Source organism: Cherax quadricarinatus, chromosome 10 (assembly GCF_038502225.1).
Source record: "Cherax quadricarinatus isolate ZL_2023a chromosome 10, ASM3850222v1, whole genome shotgun sequence".
NCBI classification, from domain to species: Eukaryota; Metazoa; Arthropoda; class Malacostraca; order Decapoda; family Parastacidae; genus Cherax; species Cherax quadricarinatus.
This window is the reverse complement of record NC_091301.1, coordinates 5,990,742-6,016,488: the sequence shown is the minus strand read 5'-3', so window position 1 is coordinate 6,016,488 and position 25,747 is coordinate 5,990,742. Positions and strand designations below refer to the sequence as shown.

General features: G+C 48.0%; 1 protein-coding gene across 3 annotated transcripts in view; it reads left to right on the top strand.

Moving 5' to 3' along the window:
- The first annotated feature begins 1,181 nt into the window (after nucleotides 1-1,181).
- The window catches only part of LOC128687764 (NACHT domain- and WD repeat-containing protein 1), a 191,691-nt gene continuing 167,125 nt past the window's right edge, over nucleotides 1,182-25,747 (top strand). For 2 of the 3 annotated variants that reach the window (XM_070083565.1, XM_070083566.1), the window contains exon 1: nucleotides 1,183-2,620. The gene's annotated coding sequence lies outside the window, so the exon portion shown is untranslated. Of the gene's footprint in view, nucleotides 2,621-25,747 lie in introns of all 3 variants that reach the window. The other variant, XM_070083567.1, reaches the window with a different exon arrangement.

Sequence of the window (25,747 nt, the reverse complement as noted above, 5' to 3'; positions counted from 1 at the left end):
TGATTTATGGGTAATGGTAATTATGTATGGTTAATGGAGCTGGAGTCTGGTTGATGGTAGTGGAAGTCTGGTTGATGGAAGTGATCTCTGATTAATGGTACTAGAAGTCTGGCTGATGGCACTAGAAGTCTGGTTGATGGCACTAGAAGTCTGGTTGATGGTAGTGATGTCTGGCTGATGGGCCTCATGCACTGGATGCCTCTAGCAACCAGCGAGTCACAATGCAAGAAGCAGCTTGCAACATTGAGTACATAACAAGGGCAGGTCATCTCCAGTGCTGTTTGAGAATACGAAACTGTATGTTGTTGACGCTATTAATGACGTCACTAGACGGGTGCCACACTCGATATTGTTATTAGTTATTTTTAAATACGCTAAAATTGTCAATTTATTTTTTATCAAGCATGCTCTGGCGTTAGTGACTTTATTACAAAGGGTTTAATTTATAGATAATGTGTATGTGTATGTGTATGGTGTATTATAGTGGTGGTGGGTAGTGGTATATGGCAAGTGAGGTCTGTGCGTGCTCTGACGTCACTGGGAGTGTCCCACACACTATTTTTATCAGTAACTTTTAAACACGTTGAAAATACCTGTATTAGTTAATTTTTTTAACCTACATAATGAGTGGCCGTCGATGTCATTACAGAAGGGCATACCTTATAGATATTTTGTATGTGATGGTGTATGGTGAATTAAAGTGGTGGTGTGTGGCAGGTGAGTCGCCCTGACGTCACTGGGGGGCTGATGACGCACGAGGCTCGTCCCGTCCTAATGTTCTCCTCGCAGTCTGACCTCCACAATTTGTTTTCCTGTATACCTTGAGAGCTTTATACCTCTGCCTCACTGTCTACTTACCAGCGATTGATTCCACTTGGCAGTGCTTGAACCTTGTGTGCAGCTCTAGTAACACTTGAGGCTACAGAAGAGGCTGCCAGCTGGGATTTTTTGCGTCCTGGTTGAGGATGAATTTGAATGCTCTTCCTGACGTTGGATTTTTTTTTTTTTGGGGTGGGGGCAATACAGAGGAAAGAAAACCTTTAGAAGAGAAGGAAGGCGGGGGAGGGGGGAGTGTCAGTAAGCGTTAGGGGTAATGGGGGTAAGGGGAGGGGTGTTTGGGGGCGGTGGTAGGAGCGGCCTTGGCCACACTGACGTAGAATGAGAGGTTGTGGTAGCGGGGGCCAGGTGGCCAGGGGGCCAGGCCAGCACACGCGCCTGTGCACATCACTGTATTGATTACTTCTCCTGCCCTCAGCATCCTTGCCAGGCGACCTACCTACCACTCACACTCACACCTACACCCATATTACACCTTCCACTGCCTCGACGTGCCAATACGCACGTCTGTGTGGAGGGAAGACGTCGCCGAAGGAGGGAGGTGGTGGAGTGCGAATGTTGGAGTAACACGTGACACCTCGAGTACGACCTCCGCCCTGCCCTCACTCCACCTCTCCCAGAGTACACGGGAAATTATCACACGGCTTCGTTCATTCAGAAGAAACAGTTTAAAAAGCAACAGCCTAATTGCTTCCGTTGAGCGTCCACCAGACGATAATTGATCAATCCAGCGGAAGGTTGATGTTTTAGCAGGTCAAGGGAATGCCCAGGAGGGAGGGAGGCGAGTCAAGGCGAGGCTGGGAGGGTCACACAAACTGAAGGGAACACATCGAAGCAAGTTGAGTGTTGTGGTGTTGTGGCCAGGCCGGTAGGTAGGTGGTGGTCTGCCAGCACATACACACACACAGCAGGGCCAGGCCACCCTCTTACCACTCATACACCAGGGATACTCACACCAGGGATACTCCTCACACCGGGGATACTCTCCTGCACGCCGCCTGGCCCCTCTACACCACGTTGCACGCGTCCACCACTGACACAACAGGTCGCAGGCGCCATTTTGGACTAACCAGCTGCTTCGTCTTGCAAGTTCTGGAGGACACTTTTGCGCGGGAAACTACCCAACTGTTGCTTATGATTGGCGGCCAAGAATTCAAAGGGACGGCCAAGAATTCATAGTGACGGCCAAGAATTCAAAGTGACGGCCAAGAATTCAAAGTGGAGGCCAAGAATTCAAAGTGGAGGCCAAGATTTCACAGTAGAGACCAAAATTTCAAAGTAGCGGTCTGAATTTCAAAGTGGAGGCCAAGATTTCAAAGTGGCGGCCGAGATTTCAAAGTGGCGGCCGAGATTTCAAAGTGGAGACCAAGTTTTCACAGTAGGGGCCAAGATTTTACAGTAGTGGCCAAGATTTCAAAGTGGCGGCCTAGATATCACAGTGGTGGCCAAGATTTCAAAGTGTAGGCCAAGATTTCTAAGTGGAGGCCAAGATTTCACAGTGGCGGCCAAGAAAACACAGTGGCGGCCAAGATTGCACAGTGGTGACCAATATTTAACAGTGGTGGCCAAGATTTCAAAGTAGTGGCCACGACTATCCAGGTTGGGCCAAGATTTCACAATGACAGCGAAGACTACCTAACTGGAAACCAAAACTATTTATTGATGGCCAAGATTTCACAGAGGTGGGCGAGCTTTACACAGTAGTGGACAAGACTTCGGATTGGTGGCCAAGACTTCACAGTGGTGTCTACCAGATCTCTGTCGAGCACACAGAACGTGACAAGTAGGTTCACTGATGCCTTGTACCGTCCCTCTCCTTCCTACCCTTGTGTACCGTCCCTATCCTTCCTACTCTGGTGTACCGTCCGTCCCTCTCCTTCCTACCCTTGTGTACCGTCCCTATCCTTCCTACTCTGGTGTACCGTCCGTCCCTCTCCTTCCTACCCTTGTGTACCATCCCTATCCTTCCTACTCTGGTGTACCGTCCCTCTCCTTCCTACCCTTGTGTACCGTCCCTCTCCTTCCTACTCTGGTGTACCGTCCCTCTCCTTCCTACTCTGGTGTACCGTCCGTCCCTCTCCTTCCTACCCTTGTGTACCATCCCTATCCTTCCTACTCTGGTGTACCGTCCCTCTCCTTCCTACCCTTGTGTACCATCCCTATCCTTCCTACTCTGGTGTACCGTCCCTATCCTTCCTACTCTGGTGTACCGTCCCTCTCCTTCCGACTCTGGTGTACCGTCCCTCTCCTTCCTACTCTGGTGTACCGTCCTTCTCCTTCCTACCCTTGTGTACCGTCCCTACCCTTCCTACTCTGGTGTACCATCCCTCTCCTTCCTACCCTTGTGTACCGTCCCTATCCTTCCTACTCTGGTGTACCGTCCGTCCCTCTCCTTCCTACCCTTGTGTACCATCCCTATCCTTCCTACTCTGGTGTACCGTCCCTCTCCTTCCTACCCTTGTGTACCGTCCCTCTCCTTCCTACTCTGGTGTACCGTCCCTCTCCTTCCTACCCTTGTGTACCGTCCCTATCCTTCCTACTCTGGTGTACCGTCCCTCTCCTTCCGACTCTGGTGTACCGTCCCTCTCCTTCCTACTCTGGTGTACCGTCCTTCTCCTTCCTACCCTTGTGTACCGTCCCTATCCTTCCTACTCTGGTGTACCGTCCCTCTCCTTCCTACCCTTGTGTACCGTCCCTATCCTTCCTACTCTGGTGTACCGTCCCTCTCCTTCCTACTCTGATGTACCGTCCCTCTCCTTCCTACCCTTGTGTACCGTCCCTATCCTTCCTACTCTGGTGTACCGTCCCTCTCCTTCCTACTCTGGTGTACCGTCCCTCTCCTTCCTACTCTGGTGTACCGTCCCTCTCCTTCCTACTCTGGTGCACCGTCCTTCTCCTTCCTACCCTTGTGTACCGTCCCTATCCTTCCTACTCTGGTGTACCGTCCTCCTTCCTACCCTTGTGTACCGTCCCTCTCCTTCCTACCCTTGTGTACCGTCCTTCTCCTTCCTACCCTTGTGTGCCGTCCCTCTCCTTCCTACCCTTGTGTACCGTCCCTCTCCTTCCTACCCTTGTGTACCGTCCCTCTCCTTCCTACCCTTGTGTGCCGTCCTTCTCATTCCTACCCTGGTGTACCGTCCCTCTCCTTCCTACCCTTGTGTACCGTCCCTCTCCTTTCTACCCTTGTGTACCGTCCTTCTCCTTCCTACCCTGGTGTACCGTCCCTCTCCTTCCTACCCTTGTGTACCGTCCCTCTCCTTCCTACCCTTGTGTACCGTCACTCTCCTTCCTACCCTTGTGTACCGTCCTTCTCCTTCCTACCCTGGTGTACCGTCCCTCTCCTTCCTACCCTTGTGTACCGTCCCTCTCTTTCCTACCCTTGTGTACCGTCCTTCTTCTTCCTACCCTTGTGTACCGTCTTTCTTCCTACCCTTGTGTACCGTCCCTCTCCTTCCTACCCTTGTGTACCGTCCCTCTCCTTTCTACCCTTGTGTACCGTCCCTCTCCTTCCTACCCTTGTGTACCGTCCCTCTCCTTCCTACCCTTGTGTACCGTCCCTCTCCTTCCTACCCTGGTGTACCGTCCCTCTCCTTCCTACCCTTGTGTACCGTCCCTCTCCTTCCTACCCTTGTGTACCGTCCCTCTCCTTCCTACCCTTGTGTACCGTCACTCTCCTTCCTACCCTTGTGTACCGTCCTTCTCCTTCCTACCCTGGTGTACCGTCCCTTTCCTTCCTACCCTGGTGTACCGTCCCTCTCCTTTCTACCCTTGTGTACCGTCCTTCTCCTTCCTACCCTTGTGTACCGTCCCTCTCCTTCCTACCCTGGTGTACCGTCCCTCTCCTTCCTACCCTTGTGTACCGTCCCTCTCCTTCCTACCCTTGTGTACCGTCCTTCTCCTTCCTACCCTGGTGTACCGTCCCTCTCCTTCCTACCCTTGTGTACCGTCCCTCTCCTTCCTACCCTTGTGTACCGTCCTTCTCCTTCCTACCCTTGTGTACCGTCCTTCTCCTTCCTACCCTGGTGTACCGTCCCTCTCCTTCCTACCCTTGTGTACCGTCCCTCTCCTTCCTTCCCTTGTGTACCGTCCCTCTCTTTCCTACCGTTGTGTACCGTCCCTCTCTTTCCTACCCTTGTGTACCGTCCCTCTCCTTCCTACCCTGGTGTACCGTCCCTTTCCTTCCTACCCTGGTGTACCGTCCCTTTCCTTCCTACCCTGGTGTACCGTCCCTCTCCTTCCTACCCTGGTGTACCGTCCCTTTCCTTCCTACCCTGGTGTACCGTCCCTTTCCTTCCTACCCTGGTGTACCGTCCCTCTCCTTCCTACCCTGGTGTAGGCCAGGAGGATAGGAAAGAGAGGGACTGACCCCCTGCTAGACTGAGGAGGGCCAGTGTCACAAGAATTGCCCTATGAGCATCTCTGTCTACCCGAAATGCCGGGAAACAAATATTTGTTATTCTCGGTTAAGCTAGGTTAAGTTAGGCACGTTAAAGCTAGGTTAAGTTAGGCACGTTAAAGCTAGGTTAATTAAGTTAGGTTAATTTTAAATTAAATTAGTTATTAATTATATTTTAGTCAGGGGGAACGTACTAGATTCCTTCATTCACTCTTTTATTCACTTCCTCCTTCATTAACTCTCTTGCTCCTTTATTCAATCCCTCCTTCATTCACTCACTCTTTCATTCACTCCCTCACTCACTCTCCTTCATTCACTCCCTCACCCCTTCATTTACTCCCTCCTTCATTCACACCCTCCTTCATTCACACCCTCCTTCATTCACACCCTCCTTCATTCACTCCCTCATTCATTCCTTCGCTCTCTCACTTCATCACTCCCTCATTTACTCTATCCTTCATTCATAATGTGGGACTATACCTAGTACTGTGTTCCTCACCTCTCATAATAATAATAATAATAATAATAATAATAATAATAATAATAATAATAATAATAATAATAATAATAATAATAATAATAACAGTGGCTTGACTCTGGTTTAATTTGGATTAAATTATGGCCATGAGGTATCTCTGGAGATAAAAGGTTTAAAATACCGATACGATGAAAAAAATAGGCACAAATACGGTATAATGCGATCCTTTATTGACAACGTTTCGCCCACACAGTGGGCTTTATCAGGTCACAAACAGATCTACCTGGGTAAAGAATACATGATTATGTGTGTGGAGAGTTGGGTAGGTTATATTTGAGACGAACCTGCCCGGGACGGGTCAGTGTGTATGTGTAGGATAACGATGGCCAGGTGTTCAGCTGAACACCTGGCCAGGAAACTTCTTCATCGTTATCCTACATAACGTAGACACTGACCCGTCCCGGGTAGGTTCGTCGCTAACACAACCTACCCAACATTGTGAGAGTAAGACACATGTGCAACATCTGGGTATCTTTATTGTAGACGTTTCGCCATCCAGTGGCTTTATCAATACAAATTCTAGGACATAACTTGAAGACAGTAGAACTATGTACAGAAGATGAGGTAATCAGTCCCTCAACCTAGGAGTAGGTGCGAACAGCACCATAGTCGTGGAGATTCTGCTTACTCTCATCTTGTCGGTATTATATACCATTCGTACACTACCCAACATTCTCCAACTGACTCTCCACACTATATATACTTATGTACTTTTTGCCCAGGTAGATCCGTCTGTGACTTGATAAAACCCACTGTGTGGGCGAAAAGTAGTCAATAAAGGATCGCATTATACTGTGTTTGTCTTATATTTCCATGATTTTTCTCTTCAGTGCTGATGTGTCCCTTGTATCGAACAATCCCAGCCCTCTTAACTTTCCTGCAACAATAACACCCAATATTTTATGACTCCAAAGAGGGAAACACATTTACCAAGGTCCCAGGACCGAAACGTTTTCTAATAAATATGTTATAGTGTTTGCTTACGTGTCTTTCTAAACCAACTTGTCGGTATTTATTACCAAGGTTTATACCACATTTACCATTATTCGTTCAGCAGCTGCCTTGTCAGAATGACCCTACGAACTGACCCCCACTCTTCCCCTTAAGTCCACTGTTGTGGAAAAAGACACTTTTGTTGAAAATTATATAAAATACCGACAAGTTGAAGTGAAGACATGTGGAACAGTTGGGTGTCTTTATTGTTGAAACAGTTCGCCTACACAGTAGGCTTCTTCAGTCAAATACAGAGGCTGCAGGTGTAGTAGTGAAATGAAGATGATGTAATCAGTCCAGCAACCTTGGAGAAAAAGTATTTGAGGTAGTCAGTCCCTCAGCCTGGAGAAGAGTTCAGCTCCAAAAAGCCACTTATGTACAATTGAGGACATTTACTGCAGGAAACGTTTCGCCACTCGTGGCTTCTTCAGACTGGAGAAGCCACTCGTGGCGAAACGTTCCCTTTAATTACTGTCCTGAGCTGTACTTAAGTGACTTTTCCATACATCTTGTCGGTATCACTGTACCATTTCTCAAGTTCAGTGTTGTTCACCTGGAGAATGTTTCCCCGCTGCTCCTCGTGCTGAGAGTTACACCGTCAAACATACTCATTATATTTAACTCATTAACATGAACACTAACCTGTACAATGACTCAGTATAATGACAGGTCTGAGACCAAGACCGGACCACCCAGACACTTCACAACCAGAGGCGGATCTAATATGAAACTAATGAAGCTTAAGGTTCGGGGCCCCAGAAGCCACTTTAGTCCACGTTCCTTAAAAAAAAAATTTGGTCTACTGTATGAGAAGGGACTTTTAAAAATAATATTATCAATAATAAGTGATACAAGATGCAAAACAACCACGGGGGAATTTGGATGATAGCTCTAGGCCTTTCGTGTTACAGTCAACACATCATCAGGAGCTTAAAATGTTGCAGAAAAGAGGTCCAAGCAAACAACGATCACAGGAAGCGCCCTTGTAGGCTAGCCGCTGCTGATTGTCAAGGGGCTTCCCATGACAGTTTAAATTTCAGGGCCCCAAAAATGTAGGTCCGCCACTGCTCACAAGTACTGAACAAGTGGTGAATAATAAAATGGTATAAAATACCGACAGGTTGTTAGGTAAGACACATATGCAACAGTTAGGTATCTTTATTTCGAAACGTTTCGCCTACACAGTAGGCTTCTTCAGTCGAGTACAGAAAAGTTGATAGAAGCAGAAGATACTTGAAGTCGATGTAATCAGTCCATCACCCTTAAAGTTTTGAGGTGGTCAGTCCCTCAGTCTGGAGAAGAGCATTGTTCCATGGAATGAAACAATATGGAGATGAAGTGACAGGATGGAGCCTTTTATAGCGCCAGGAGGTGAGACGTAGGTCACTAGGAGAGGTAAGAACTCAGGTGTTGGGAGGACAGGTCCCTCTCAAATCCAGCCCTTCTCACTAGTAGAGGTTGTCGAAGTTGATTGTAGGTCTGTACCAAGATACCCTTGTGTTGCAGTGTCAGACAGATTGAATAATAAAATGGTATAAAATACCGACAGGTTGTTAGGTAAGACCCAGGCTAAGCATGACCCGGAGACATTCGCTTTACTAGACAAATAGTCATTCCGATGTTTCTGATACATACCGTAACTTAAAACATGCATGACAAGGCATGTTGTTAGGTAAGACACATATGCAACATGACAAGGCATGTTAAAACATGCTTTGTCATGCATGCTAAAACATGCCTTGCCATGCATGTTTTAACGTTCCCAAATTATCTTACACAACCAACATTTTTGCACATGTGTTCGAGCGCCACACAAACTCGACCCTCTAAGCATCATGTAACCCACTAGCTCGTAGCTGGAGAGTCCAAGCTAGGTCTGAGAAGTCTGCCTAAACAGTAATGAATGTGACAAGAAGTGGGATTTCTCACAGTTGCTCTTTGCTGACGAAACTGTTATTCTGAGAGAATCTGAAGAGAAGTTGCAAAGGTTGGTGGCAGAGATAGGGAGGTTATGCAGAAGGATAATAACGGTCAACACAGAGAAGACCTAGGCCATGACAGATTAAACTTTAGATTGGAGGTAAGAAGTATGGAGAAACTGAGTGTTTAGAAATTAGGGGATGGACGTGTCTGCAAATGGATGTATGAAGACGATGTGAATCACAGAAGAGACGAGGGGGAAAAATGAAGGTGAGTACTAAGGTTTCTGTGGAGAGAGAGAGAGAGAGAGAAGTTTATCAACATATGCTAAAGAGGGAATACGCCAGAGTATAGTTGTACAAACACTCATATGGGTGTGAGGTGCGGTCTTTCAACACTGCAGTGAGGAGGATTCCAGAGGCAGTGGAGAATTATGGGAGTTTGTTCCACTCATCCACAACTCTATTACCAAACCAGTACTTTCCTACATCCTTCCAGAATCTGAATTTTTAAGTTGGAAAAATTCAGATTCAGGAAGGATATAGGGAAGTACTGGTTGGGTAATAGAGTTGTGGATGAGTGGAACAAACTCCCAAATACCGTTATAGAGGCCAGAACGTTGTGTAGCTTTAAAAATAGGTTGGATAAATACATGAGTAGATGTGGGTGGGTGTGAGTTAGACCTGATAGCTTGTGCTACCAGGTCGGTTGCCGTGTTCCTCCCTTAAGTCAATGTGACCTGACCTGACTAGGTTGGGTGCATTGGCTTAAGCCGGACCTGCCTCGCATGGGCCAGTAGGCCTGCTGCAGTGTTCCTTCGTTCTTATGTTCTTATATGAGAATGGAAGGTCGGGCAGTGTTGTAAACACTAGTATGGGAAAGCCTTCGCTGTGTGGCACAAGTCTCCTTGCTAACTCCAAATGAGGATATTCCCACTTGACTTTCTTGTACTGGATGAAACCTTTCACATTCAACATACAGAAATAACACTCATCGTGATGGTTTTTCAGCTCTTCACACTACAGGCACAACGAAGTTTAAACTTTTGCATTATCTGTCAGAAGCGTTCTAGACAAGACTTGTTCTCTAAGCGCCACTCCAAAATAAACAAGATGAGATTATTTTACAAAATCTGCGATGTTTTTTCTTTATTTTTGCAAAGAGTATTCACCACAAATGTAGCAAAATGCATTGGGATTGTTTAAGCAGACTCTTCGTGAAGAACTCGCGTTTCTCTGGAAAAAAATAACAAAATAAAGGTTAGAATATTGTCAGGTGGTCGTTGTTGATACAACTCCTTTCGTTAAATATTAAATAATTAAAAGAAAAATTATAATCTTTATTAAAACTATATGTATATACAAATTGTCACTACATATACATATACACGTATTATGGGTAAGTTCCCTGTTAATTGAGGGTAGGTATGTAATGTCTCACGAACTACAGCCAGTTTGAAAACCCTGTCATTTGCGAATTCAGCAACCCCAAAATATCCTAAATACCTTCAGATATGTTCACCTTCAGATATCTTTGCCAAAGAAATTTATTTAGATGAATGGTTTGAAAAACCGACGAATTTGTTTAGGGTGTGTTATGGCGGGACGGATGTCGTAAGCGAATCCTGCTTGTCCGCTGATAGACAGGACAGTCTTAAGATTTAGTACCTTTCTGGGTTTGATTAATACCTTGGGTAGGTTTAGGAAAAGGTTGGGCAAATACGTGGGTGGGAATGGGTGGTTTTGATAAGGACTTGCCTTGTATGGGCCAGTAGGCCTGCTGCAGTGTTCTTCCATTCTTATATTCTTATATAGACATGTAAGAGTAACATCCTAAGTCCATATAAGAGACCTTTCTTGTATCTGAATCAATGGCTAGGAGTTGATGATTAAGAAACATGTGCAACAGTTGGGTATCTTTATTGCTGAAATGTTTCACCTACACAGTAGGCTTCTTCAGTCAAATACAGAGGCAGCAGGTGTAGTAGTGAAATGATGATGTAATCAGTCCATCAACCTTGGAGAAATAGTATTTGAGGTGGTCAGTCCCTCAGCCTGGAGAAGAGTTCAGCTCCATGGTCTGCAACGATATGAAGCTGAACCATGAGAACGGAGTTTTAATACTGTCCACCTCACCTTCGACAGTATTTCAGACTCCGTGTCATGCTCCAGCGTCATATCGTTGCAGAACGTGGAGCTGAACTCTTCTCCAGGCTGAAGGACTGACCACTTTAATTATTATTATAATCATGGGGAGCGCTAAACCCGTAGGTTTACACAGGACATGTGGTGGGGGGGGGGGGTGGAAGGTATTCATGCTTAATTCAGGGAACCGGAGTACAGATCCAATTCCCTAGATCAAGAGCCCCTCACCAGCGTCAAGGAACCTCCCTTGAGGGGACCACCTCAATTACTTTTACGCCAAGGACTGATTACATCATCTTTATGGCATTACTGTTGCTCCCTTTGTATTTGACTGAAGAAGCCTACTGTGTGGGCGAAACGTTTCATAAATAATGATACCCAACTGTTACACATGTCTTAATCTTCATAGATAGAGCAGTGTCGAAACCCATATGGCTGTTATTGTAGCCTCTTCCACTGCTTCATCAAGGGCAGGAAACCTGGACCTGTTTTCATAAAGGTGTCTCTTTCCTCCCCCCCCCCACTCCTTTCCCCTTTCACACTGAGTCACGTGTGGAGGCTTCATGAGCCAGTGACTGTGCCCTAAACTGCTGATCTCAAAAAAATCATTACACATCATCCGCAAGTGTGACATATGACTTCAGGACTGAGGAAGCCATTCATGGCGAAATGTTTCCTCTTTAAAACATTCTAATACTGTTCATGTATTTTATATTGCACTTCCGCATGTCTCATGCCAAAGCTCTAGCTCTTGGGTCACTGCCTACTACCTTACGGATGTCAGTAAACTCCTGCCATCATTATTCTCTTTTGAATTTCAGGAAATGCCTCTTTGGCAGACCTCGAGCACGTTGTTGATGTTGCGTGTGTAGATCAGCCTGATACTCTGCTCCTGCAATATGTTTCCAGATGCAGTGTTGGCACCACATGCAGTGTTGGCACCATATGCAGTGTTGGCACCACATGTAGTGTTAGCACCACATGCAGTGTTGGCACCATATGCAGTGTTGGCACCACATGCAGTGTTGGCACCATATGCAGTGTTGGCACCACATGTAGTGTTGGCACCACATGCAGTGTTGGCACCACATGCAGTGTTGGCACCACATGCAGTGTTGGCACCATATGCAGTGTTGGCACCACATGCAGTGTTGGCACCATATGCAGTGTTGGCACCACATGCAGTGTTGGCACCACATGCAGTGTTGGCACCACATGCAGTGTTGGCACCACATGCAGTGTTGGCACCACATGGAGTGTTGGCACCACATGCAGTGTTGGCACCACATGCACTGTTGGCACCACATGTAGTGTTGGCACCACACATATTGTTGGGAAAATACAGTGTTGGGACCACACGCAGTGTTGGCACCACACACGGTGTTGGCACCGCACGCAATGTTGGGACCACACTCAGTGTTGGGACCACACGCAGTGTTGGCACCACACGCAGTGTTATTACCACACACGGTGTTGGCACCGCACGCAATGTTGGGACCACACTCAGTGTTGGGACCACACGCAGTGTTGGCACCACACGCAGTGTTATTACCACACACGGTGTTGGCACCGCACGCAATGTTGGGACCACACTCAGTGTTGGGACCACACGCAGTGTTGGCACCACACACAGTGTTGGCACCACACACAGTGTTATTACCACACACAGTGTTGGCACCACACGCAGTGCTAGGACCACACGCCGTATTGGCACCACACAGTGTTGGCACCACACACAGTGTTGGCACCACGCAGTATTAAGCCCACACACATTGTTGGCACCACACGCAGTGTTGGCATCACACGTAGTGTTGGCACCACACTCAGTGTTGGCACTACACACAGTGTTAGGACCACACAGTATTGGCACCACGCACAGTGTTGGCATCACACACAGTGTTGGGACCACACGCAGTGTTAGCACCACACACAGTGTTGGCACCACACAGTGTTGGCACCACACAGTGTTGGCACCACACACAGTGTTAGGACCACACGCAGTGTTGGCACCACACGCAGTGTTGGGACCACACGCAGTGTTGGCACCACGCGCAGTGTTGGGACCACATGCAGTGTTGGGACCACACGCAATGTTGGGACCACACGCAGTGTTGGCACCACACGCAGTGTTGGCACCACACGCAGTGTTGGCACCACACGCAGTGTTGGCACCACACGCAGTGTTGGCACCACATGCAGTGTTGGGACCACACGCAATGTTGGGACCACACGCAGTGTTGGCACCACACGCAGTGTTGGCACCACACGCAGTGTTAGGACCACACAGAGTGTTGACACCACCCGCAGTGTTGGCACCACACGCAGTGTTAGGACCACATACAGTGTTGGCACCACACGCAGTGTTGGCACCACATGCAGTGTTGGCACCACACGCAGTGTTGGCACCACACACAATGTTGGCATCACACGCAGTGTTTGGACCACACGCAGTGTCAGGACCACATGCAGTGTTGGCACCACACGCAGTGTTGGCACCACACGCAGTGTTAGGACCACACTCAGTGTTGGCACCACAGTGTTGGGAGCAAACACAGTGTTGGGATCACACAGTGTTGGGAGCACAGTGTTGGGAGCACACAAAGTGATGGGAGCACACACAGTGTAGGGAGCACACACAGTGTTGGGATCACACAAGTGTTGGAAGCACACACAGTGTTGGGAACACACACAGCGTTGGCACCACACACAGTGTTATTACCACACAGTGTTGGTACCACACGCAGTGCTAGGACCACACGCCGTATTGACACCACACAGTGTTTTCACCACACACAGTGTTGCCACCACGCAGTGTTAAGCCCACACACAGTGTTGGCACCACACGCAGTGTTGGCATCACACGTAGTGTTGGCACCACACTCAGCGTTGGCACTACACAAAGTGTTGGCTCCACGCACAGTGTTGGCATCACACACAGTGTTGGGACCACACGCAGTGTTGGCACCACACACAGTGTTGGCACCACACACATTGTTGGCACCACACACAGTGTTGGCACCACACGCAGTGTTAGGACCACACGCAGTGTTAGGACCACACGCAGTGTTGGCACCACACGCAGTGTTGGCACCACACGCAGTGCTGACATCACGCGCAGTGTTGGGACCACACGCAGTGTTGGCACCACACGCAATGTTGGGACCACACGCAGTGTTGGCACCACACGCAGTGTTAGGACCAGACACAGTGTTGGCACCACATGCAGTGTTGGGACCACACGCAAAGTTGGGACCACACGCAGTGTTGGCACCACACACAGTGTTGGCACCACACGCAGTGTTGGCACCACACGCAGTGTTTGGACCACACGCAGTGTTGGCACCACACGCAGTGTTGGCACCACACGCAGTGTTTGGACCACACGCAGTGTTAGGACCACGTGCAGTGTTGGCACCTCCCACAGTGTTGTTACCACACGCAGTGTAAGGACCACATGCAGTGTTGGCACCACATGCAGTGTTGGCACCACACGCAGTGTTAGGACCACACGCAGTGTTGGCACCACAGTGTTGGGAGCAAACAGTGTTGGGATCACACAGTGTTGGGAGCAAACACAGTGTTGGGAGCACACACAGTGTTGAGAGCACACACTGTTGTGAGCACACACAGTGTTGGGAGCACACACAGTGTTGAGAGCACACACTGTTGTGAGCACACACAGTGTTGGGAGCACACACAGTGTTGGGAGCACACACAGTGTTGGGAGCACACACAGTGTTGGGAGCACACACACAGTGTTGGGAGCACACACAGTGTTGGGAGCACACACAGTGTTGGGAGCACACACAGTGTTGAGAGCACACACAGTGTTGGGAGCACACACAGTGTTGGGAGCACACACAGTGTTGGGAGCACACACAGTGTTGGGAGCACACACAGTGTTGTGAGCACACACAGTGTTGGGAGCACATACAGTGTTGAGAGCACACACAGTGTTGGGAGCACACATAGTGTTGGGAGCACACACAGTGTTGGGAGCACACATAGTGTTGAGAGCGCACACAGTGTTTGGAGCACACACAGTGTTGAGAGCACACACAGTGTTGGGAGCACACACAGTGTTGAGAGCACACACAGTGTTGGGAGCACAGACAGTGTTGAGAGCACACACAGTGTTGGGAGCACACAAAGTGTTGAGAGCACACACAGTGTTGAAAGCACACACAGTGTTGAGAGCACACACAGTGTTGGGAGCACACACAGTGTTGAGAGCACACACAGTGTTGGGAGCACACACAGTGTTGGGAGCACACACAGTGTTGAGAGCACAAACAGTGTTGGGAGCACACACAGTGTTGAGAGCACACACAGTGTTGGGAGCACACACAGTGTTGGGAGCACACACAGTGTTGAGAGCACACACAGTGTTTGGAGCACACACAGTGTTGGGAGCACACACAGTGTTGAGAGCACACACAGTGTTTGGAGCACACACAGTGTTGGGAGCACACACAGTGTTGGGAGCACACACAGTGTTGAGAGCACACACAGTGTTTGGAGCACACACAGTGTTGGGAGCACACACACAGTGTTGGGAGCACACACAGTGTTTGGAGCACACACAGTGTTGGGAGCACACACACAGTGTTGGGAGCACACACAGTGTTGGGAGCACACACACAGTGTTGGGAGCACACACAGTGTTTGGAGCACACACAGTGTTGGGAGCACACACACAGTGTTGGGAGCACACACAGTGTTGAGAGCACACACAGTGTTTGGAGCACACACAGTGTTGGGAGCACACACACAGTGTTGGGAGCACACACAGTGTTGGGAGCACACACACAGTGTTGGGAGCACACACAGTGTTGGGAGCACACACAGTGTTGGGAGCACACACACAGTGTTGGGAGCACAAACAGTGTTGGGAGCACACACAGTGTTGGGAGCACACACACAGTGTTGGGAGCACACACAGTGTTGGGAGCACACACAGTGTTGGGAGCACACACACAGTGTTGTGAGCACACACAGTGTTGGGAGCACACACAGTGTTGTGAGCACACACAGTGTTGGGAGCACACACACAGTGTTGGGAGCACACACAGTGTTGGGAGCACACACACAGTGTTGGGAGCACAAACAGTGTTGGGAGCACACACAGTGTTGGGAGCACACACACAGTGTTGGGAGCACACACAATGTTGGGAGCACACACAGTGTTGGGAGCACACACAGTGTTGGGAGCACACACAGTGTTGAGAGCACACAGTGTTGGGAGCACACACAGTGTTGGGAGCACACACAGTGTTGGGAGCACACACAGTGTTGGGAGCACACACAGTGTTGAGAGCACACACAGTGTTGGGAGCACACAAAGTGTTGAGAGCACACACAGTGTTGAAAGCACACACAGTGTTGAGAGCACACACAGTGTTGGGAGCACACACAGTATTGAGAGCACACACAGTGTTGGGAGCACACACAGTGTTGGGAGCACACACAGTGTTGAGAGCACAAACAGTGTTGGGAGCACACACAGTGTTGAGAGCACACACAGTGTTGGGAGCACACACAGTGTTGGGAGCACACACAGTGTTGAGAGCACACACAGTGTTTGGAGCACACACAGTGTTGGGAGCACACACAGTGTTGAGAGCACACACAGTGTTTGGAGCACACACAGTGTTGGGAGCACACACAGTGTTGGGAGCACACACAGTGTTGAGAGCACACACAGTGTTTGGAGCACACACAGTGTTGGGAGCACACACACAGTGTTGGGAGCACACACACAGTGTTGGGAGCACACACAGTGTTGGGAGCACACACACAGTGTTGGGAGCACACACAGTGTTTGGAGCACACACAGTGTTGGGAGCACACACACAGTGTTGGGAGCACACACAGTGTTGAGAGCACACACAGTGTTTGGAGCACACACAGTGTTGGGAGCACACACACAGTGTTGGGAGCACACACAGTGTTGGGAGCACACACACAGTGTTGGGAGCACACACAGTGTTGGGAGCACACACAGTGTTGGGAGCACACACACAGTGTTGGGAGCACAAACAGTGTTGGGAGCACACACAGTGTTGGGAGCACACACACAGTGTTGGGAGCACACACAGTGTTGGGAGCACACACAGTGTTGGGAGCACACACAGTGTTGGGAGCACACACAGTGTTGGGAGCACACACACAGTGTTGGGAGCACACACAGTGTTGGGAGCACACACACAGTGTTGTGAGCACACACAGTGTTGGGAGCACACACAGTGTTGTGAGCACACACAGTGTTGGGAGCACACACACAGTGTTGGGAGCACACACAGTGTTGGGAGCACACACACAGTGTTGGGAGCACAAACAGTGTTGGGAGCACACACAGTGTTGGGAGCACACACACAGTGTTGGGAGCACACACAGTGTTGGGAGCACACACAGTGTTGGGAGCACACACAGTGTTGGGAGCACATACAGTGTTGAGAGCACACACAGTGTTTGGAGCACACACAGTGTTGGGAGCACACACAGTGTTGGGAGCACACACAGTGTTGGGAGCACACACAGTGTTGAGAGCACACAGTGTTGGGAGCACACACAGTGTTGGGAGCACACACAGTGTTGGGAGCACACACAGTGTTGGGAGCACACACAGTGTTGAGAGCACACACAGTGTTTGGAGCACACACAGTGTTGGGAGCACACACAGTGTTGGGAGCACACACACAGTGTTGGGAGCACACACAGTGTTGGGAGCACACACAGTGTTGGGAGCACACACAGTGTTGGGAGCACACACAGTGTTGGGAGCACACACACAGTGTTGGGAGCACACACAGTGTTGGGAGCACACACAGTGTTGAGAGCACACACAGTGTTGGGAGCACACACAGTGTTGGGAGCACACACAGTGTTGGGAGCACAAACAGTGTTGGGAGCACACACAGTGTTGGGAGCACAGACAGTGTTGGGAGCACACACAGTGTTGAGAGCACACACAGTGTTGAGAGCACACACAGTGTTGAGAGCACACACAGTGTTGGGAGCACAGACAGTGTTGGGAGCACACACAGTGTTGAGAGCACACACAGTGTTGAGAGCACACACAGTGTTGAGAGCACACACAGTGTTGAGAGCACACACAGTGTTGGGAGCACAGACAGTGTTGGGAGCACACACAGTGTTGAGAGCACACACAGTGTTGGGAGCACACACAGTGTTGGGAGCACACACAGTGTTGGGAGCACAAACAGTGTTGAGAGCACACACAGTGTTGGGAACACACACAGTGTTGGGAGCACCCAAGACTAGCTTCACCAGAGACCTCTGATGAGGTGTTAGGTTCTATTATACACGGAGCTGCTTCGTTCCCCTGAGTATGAACAACTCAGTTTGCTCCTTACGAATTACTGTAGGAATTTTGTTTACCACTTACTGCATTGTACGAATTTTGTTTATCACTTAGTACAATATTGTAGAAATTTTGTTAACCATTTCCTACAATATTGTAGGAGTTTTGTTTATCACTTACTACAATATTGTATATATGTTAGTAGAATTACCAACAATATGTAAATTAAAAGGACACAAGTGCAAGTAATGTGATATTTTATTGTGGCAACGTTTCGCTCTCCAGGAGCTTTGTCAAGCTGTTGCAAACAGTACATGGACACAGAGAATATATATATATAGGCTTAGAGTGTTCATGTATTGTTTGTAACGGCTTGACAAAGCTCATGGAGAGCGAAACGTTGCCACAATAAAATGTCACATTAGTTGCACTTTTGTCCTTTTAATTTACATTCAACATTGTAGGAACTTTCTTTACCACTTACTGCAGTGTTGTAGGAACTTTGTTTACCACTTACTGCAGTGTTGTAGGAACTTTGTTTACCACTTACTGCAGTGTTGTAGGAACTTTGTTTACCACTTTCTGCAGTGTTGTAGGAACTTTGTTTACCACTTACTGCAGTGTTGTAGGAACTTTGTTTACCACTTACTGCAGTGTTGTAGGAACTTTGTTCACCACTTACTGCAGTGTTGTAGGAACTTTGTTTACCACTTACTGCAGTGTTGTAGGAACTTTGTTTACCACTTACTGCAGTGTTGTAGGAACTTTGTTTACCACTTACTGCAGTGTTGTAGGAACTTTGTTTACCACTTACTGCAGTGTTGTAGGAACTTTGTTTACCACTTACTGCAGTGTTGTAGGAACTTTGTTTACCACTTACTGCAGTGCTGTAGGAACTTTGTTCACCACTTACTGCAGTGTTGTAGGAACTTTGTTTACCACTTACTGCAGTGTTGTAGGAACTTTGTTTACCACTTACTGCAGTGTTGTAGGAACTTTGTTTACCACTTACTGCAGTGTTGTAGGAACTTTGTTTACCACTTACTGCAGTGTTGTAGGAACTTTGTTTACCACTTACTGCAGTGTTGTAGGAACTTTGTTTACCACTTACTGCAGTGTTGTACGAACTTTGTTTACCACTTACTGCAGTGTTGTAGGAACTTTGTTTACCACTTATTGCAGTGTTGTAGGAACTTTGTTCACCACTTACTGCAGTGTTGTAGGAACTTTGTTTACCACTTACTGCAGTGTTGTACGAACTTTGTTTACCACTTACTGCAGTGTTGTAGGAACTTTGTTTACCACTTACATACTTCAGTACTGACACATTATGTCTCCCTATAAAGTTCACTTAGTTACCCCTAAAATATGAACACTACATATTTACCAGACTTTCCTTTGATACTAAGAGTTTCACCACAAGAGCTTCCTAACCTCACGTGTCCTTGTGTTATGAAGCCACTACTGTAACGTGTACTTCACTCTCATCCTCTACCCAAAGCAATACCATCATACCAGTGACTATGCCTGGGCCTACTGATGGAAAAAAGAGAGAGACAGTCGGAAGAGATTAGCTTTATGGGACGTTTTGCAGATTCAACTTTGTACTTCTGTGGAAAAGATCAGTGTTTAGAGGCCTGGTCATGGAGATGGCAGCGTTTATCCAGTCAATGGCCCCCTTTTTTTAATTGAGAGGCACACACTGGAGAGTCCTTCATAGGTACAAGCATAGTACCTGAAATATTTAATGACAATAAGACTGAGCTGTGGGAGGATTATCAGGAATAGTGTTTAAATGGCATCCTGGTTCTTGGTTTAGAAAGACAGGTGAGCAAACACTATAACATTTATTAGAAAACGTTTCTGTCCTGGGACCTTGACCACTTCTGACATACAGAGGTTGAAAACATAGTGTATATAGGTGGAGAGTGAGGTGTGTGTGATACCTGAAGAATGTTATATTGGGATGAGGACAGGTGGACAGTGGCATCATGTGACTCCTGTGTTGGTAGGTTAAGTAGTGCTTTGCAAAGGCAAAGCATCACCTACCTGACAACACAAGAGTATCCAGGTCACACTCAAACTAAAATAGATGTTAAATAATGGCATCTCAAGGCAGCGGAAGCGTGAAAAATTTATTTCGCGAGTCAAGATAATACTACTACTACTACTACTACTACTACTACTACTACTGCTGCTGCTACTACTACTACTACTACTACTACTACTACTAATATTATTATTATTATTTTGGCAAAAAATCCTATGTACAGATCAAACCTTTATTTACAGATGAGAAATACAGCTACAGTACGTATATTTCAGTGTATATAAACTGAGACTAAACTTGTATAACTCTTTTTAAAGAGATTAAATTTAATATTCTTGATTGGAGGTGTACACTGGAGTGAAGGTTTAATAAACCTCGTACAGTCGATAGGTTTTACGCTTAACTAGTACTCCAGCTCTTAGTTTTATAATCTTAAGTTACCTGTAATAGTTTAGCGGAATTTTGTGTATATTAAGTAAAAGAAACTCCACGAGAAAAGAAAAATGAGTTTGGATGAATAAATGACAGCTTTACTTCCAGGCCTATGTCTGGCACAGAGACTGGCTTGCCTGAGAAAGACAGTGGCTTGTCTGATTATTATTATAATTATGGGGAGCACTAAACCCGTAGGATTATACAGCAAATGTGGGGGGGGGGGGTTGGAAGGTATTCAGACTCAATTCAGGGAACCGGAGCACAGATGCAATTCCCTAGATCAAGAGCCCCTCACCAGCGTCAAGGAACCTCCCTGGAAGGGGTGGCTTGTCTGAGACAAAGTGACTAGAAAATGTAAATAAATTTTTGGCTGTGAGAACTACCAGAGTTACTCACTGGCAAGGTTTGTAACTGCCCCATGGTAACTCCCTCCTATCTATGAAGTGTGAGACATCAGTGATGGTACCGTGGTAACTTCATACCATCTCCAAGCGTGAGAAGTTATAGCCCAAGGTCGACCTTCAGCAAAGTTGCGTTATTCTGTACAGACGCCTCACTGTTGTCACCTGGGTAACTAGAGCAGCAGGTAGCTGCTGCTTACACACTCTCAGGTGTTCCTCTGGATTCACTCCTTAACCTGAGTACCTGCTGCCGCTCCCACGTGTATCCTGGCTTCACCTCAGTACCTACTGCACCTCTCACGTGTCCCCTGGCTTAACCTGTGTAGCAACATTGGCTTACATTCCTTGGTACAACTCAAACCAGTAAGTCGGGGAGCGGCAAGCCAGCTGTCACTGCTGCCATGATATACTAAGTTACCATCTATAAGATTTATCGTAGCTGATGTTTTCACCCTGCAAACAGATGGGCGAGGTATGTTGTTTGCTTGCCAATATCTTAGTCTTTGATGAAGATAAGACGAGTCCTAGTTGAGTACCACTTCCTTGAACCTTGTTAAAAATGGTACTCGTCTTCTTGATGAGCAAGACACATGTGCAGCAATTGGGTATCTTTACTGACGAAGCAGTTCGCCTACACAGTAGGCTTCTCCAGTCAAATAAAGAGGCAGCAGGTGTAGTAGTGGAATGAAGATTATGTAATCAGTCCACCAACCTTGGAGAAGAGTTCAGCTCCATGGAGCTGAACCGAGGGACTGACCACCTTAAATATTATTTCTCCAAGGTTGATGGACTGATTACACCATCATCATCATTCCACTACTACACCTTCTACCTCTGTATTTGACTGAAGAAGCCTACTGTGTAGGCGAAAAGTTTCAATAATGGAGATACCCAACTGCTGTACATGTACCTTAATCATCACCTTGCCAGTATTTTATACCATCTTCAACATAACTTGTCTTCTTATTCTCTTGTATGGATCGTGATGCCGTCAGCATAGCTTCTAGCTGTACGTTTAGAGCAGCATTAATCAGAAAATAAAAGAGCATGGGACTGAGAGCTCCTCTGTGCGGTGTACTCAGGGACATTCCTTCAGAGCCGTTTCTCAAGCCTGCGTAGGTTACCACCAGTATTCATTTTGGCTGTTTCACGTAGTATAACGCTCCTGTTTACGATACTATGTTCCACAGTCAGCCCTCCTGGCCCTATATCACTCTCTTATTTACCCCTATCTCACCTATGGAATTTGTGCATGGGGCTCAACAACAGTTAACCATCTCAGACCACTAATTACCCAACAAAAGGCTGCAGTTAGAATGATAACAAATTCTCACTACAGGCAGCACACTCCACCAATATTCAATACACTAAACCTACTCACCATACAAAACATCCATACTTATTACTGCACCTATTACATACATAGAACACTTAACTCTGATATTAACCCTCCCCTCAAACATCTCCTTGCCAACCTCAACAGAACACATGACCATAACACAAGGCACAGATCACTCTTTGATGTTCCTCGTGTTCATCTCACACTATGCAAAAACTCAATGCACATAAAAGGCCCTAAAATCTGGAATTCATTACCTGTAAATATAAAAGAAACACAACCTGTTTATAAATTCAAGTCTCTACTCAAAGATCACTTACTCACCCAAAACCAAATAAATACTGAATAACTGAACCTTATAAATTGTATATCTTAAATGTTTCTCACAATTATATCACATAAATGTTAAACCTAAAACCCAATCTAACTTTATTATTTTTTAAATACACTACCTAACAGAATCCTTCATATGACCTGTCTTTGTAATACTCACTTGTGCTTTATAGTAATCTGTTTACATTAATGTTTTATCACTGATTTCATCATTGCTTAGTTAATCTTAAGTTAATTTTAAGCCAGCCCGTAATGCTATGCATAGTATAAGTGGCTTTGGCATACTGCTCTTATCTGTATTTTTTTGTACCTCTATGTGTGCACAAATTTATAATAAATAAATAAATAAATAAATCAGTTACAGATTTTTAAATCAAGAAATGTGGTAAAACTAGACGTTGTGTGCGGTATAAAAAAAAAAAGGTGGAAATACAACTCTGCACACTTGCTTCTTTCATGCAATCATACAGATGAGGCGAGAATGGGTGTATGATTCTTCTAATCCAACTCTGCCACACTCTTCCCTCAAAACCACCTTTACATACCTCTCTGGCTACTCTCCCTCCGTTGCGTCATCTTAATTCCTACGCTTCTTACAGACGTTTCACCGCTGGTCTTCCAGGAGTCGCTCCACCAGTGGTGCAGAGAGCCCAGTGCTCTACCACACACACCAAACCTGTGACCCCGAGTCAAAGAGACAATGATTCAGGCACTGACCTAGCTTCGAAAATGATCGTAATGAGTCAGTGTACGTGATTAATGAGTGTATGGGGTCGGTGAGTAAATGGATGGGGTCAGTGTACGGGATCAGTAAGTGTACGGGGTCAATTAGTCAGTGTACGGGGTCAGTGAGTCAGTGTACGGGGTCAATGAGTCAGTGTACGGGGTCAGTGAATCAGTGGACGAGGTCAGTGAGTCAGTGGACGGGGTCAGTGAGTCAGTATACGGGATCAGTGAGTCGGTGGACGGGATCAATTAGTCAGTGTATGGGGTCAGTGAGTCAGTGGACGGGGTCAGTGAGTCAGTGGACGGGGTCAGTGAGTGGACGGGGTCAGTGAGTCAGTGCACGGGGTCAGTGAGTCAGTCGACGGAATCAATTAGTCAGTGGACGGGGTCAGTGAGTCAGTGGACGGGGTCAGTGAGTCAGTGGACGGGGTCAGTGAGTCAGTGGACGGGGTCAGTGAGTCAGTGGACGGGGTCAGTGAGTCAGTGGACGGGGTCAGTGAGTCAGTGGACGGGGTCAGTGAGTCAGTGGACGGGGTCAGTCAGTCAGTGGACGGGGTCAGTAAATCAGCGGACGGGGTCAGCGAGTCAGTGTACGGGGTCAGTGAGTCAATGGACGAGGTCAGTGAGTCAGTGTACGAGGTCAGTGAGTCAGTGTACGGGGTCAGTGAATCAGTGGACGAGGTCAGTGAGTCAGTGGACGGGGTCAGTAAATCAGAGGACAAGGTCAGTGAGTCAGTGGACGGGGTCAGTGAATCAGTGGACGAGGTCAGTGAGTCAGTGGACGGGGTCAGTGAGTCAGTGGACGGGGTCAGTAAATCAGAGGACAAGGTCAGTGAGTCAGTGGACGGGGTCAGTGAGTCAGTGTACGGGGTCAGTGAATCAGTGGACGAGGTCAGTGAGTCAGTGGACGGGGTCAGTAAATCAGAGGACAAGGTCAGTGAGTCAGTGGACGGGGTCAGTGAGTCAGTGTACGGGGTCAGTGAATCAGTGGACGAGGTCAGTGAGTCAGTGGACGGGGTCAGTAAATCAGAGGACAAGGTCAGTGAGTCAGTGGACGGGGTCAGTGAGTCAGTGTACGGGGTCAGTGAATCAGTGGACGAGGTCAGTGAGTCAGTGGACGGGGTCAGTAAATCAGAGGACAAGGTCAGTGAGTCAGTGGACGGGGTCAGTGAGTCAGTGTACGGGGTCAGTGAGCCAGTGGACGGGGTCAGTGAGTCAGTGTACGGGGTCAGTGAGTCAGTGTACGGGGTCAGTGAGTCAGTGTACGGGGTCAGTGAGTCAGTGTACGGGGTCAGTGAGTCAGTGGACGGGGTCAGTGAGCCAGTGGACGGGGTCAGTGAGCCAGTGGACGGGGTCAGTGAGTCAGTGTACGGGGTCAGTGAGTCAGTGGACGGGGTCAGTGAGCCAGTGGACGGGGTCAGTGAGTCAGTGTACGGGGTCAGTAAATCAGTGGACGGGGGTCAGTGAGTCAGTGGACGGGGTCAGTGAGTCAGTGTACGGGGTCAGTGAGTCAGTGTACGGAGTCAGTGAGTCAGTGGACGGGGTCAGCGAGTCAGTGGACGGGGTCAGTGAGTCAGTGTACGGGGTCAGTGAGTCAGTGGACGGGGTCTGTGAGTCAGTGTACGGGGTCAGTGAGCCAGTGGACGGGGTCAGTGAGTCAGTGTACGGGGTCAGTGAGTCAGTGGACGGGGTCAGTGAGTCAATGGACGAGGTCAGTGAGCCAGTGTACGAGGTCAGTGAGTCAGTGTACGGGGTCAGTGAATCAGTGGACGAGGTCAGTGAGTCAGTGGGCGGGGTCAGTAAATCAGTGGACGGGGTCAGTGAGTCAGTGGACGGGGTCAGTGAGCCAGTGGACGGGGTCAGTGAGTCAGTGTACGGGGTCAGTGAGTCAGTGTACGGAGTCAGTGAGTCAGTGGACGGGGTCAGCGAGTCAGTGGACGGGGTCAGTGAGTCAGTGTACGGGGTCAGTGAGTCAGTGGACGGGGTCTGTGAGTCAGTGGACGGGGTCAGTGAGTCAATGGACGGGGTCAGTGAGTCAGTGGACGGGGTCAGTGAGTCAGTGGACGGGGTCAGTGAGTCAGTGGACGGGATCAGTGAGTCAGTGTACGGGGTCAGCGAGTCAGTGGACGGGGTCAGTGAGTCAGTGGACGGGGTCAGTGAGTCAGTGTACGGGGTCAGTGAGTCAGTGGACGGGGTCAGTGAGTCAGTGTACGGGGTCAGTGAGTCAGTGGACGGGGTCAGTGAGTCAGTGGACGGGGTCAGTGAGTCAGTGTACGGGGTCAGTGAGTCAGTGGACGGGGTCAGTGAGTCA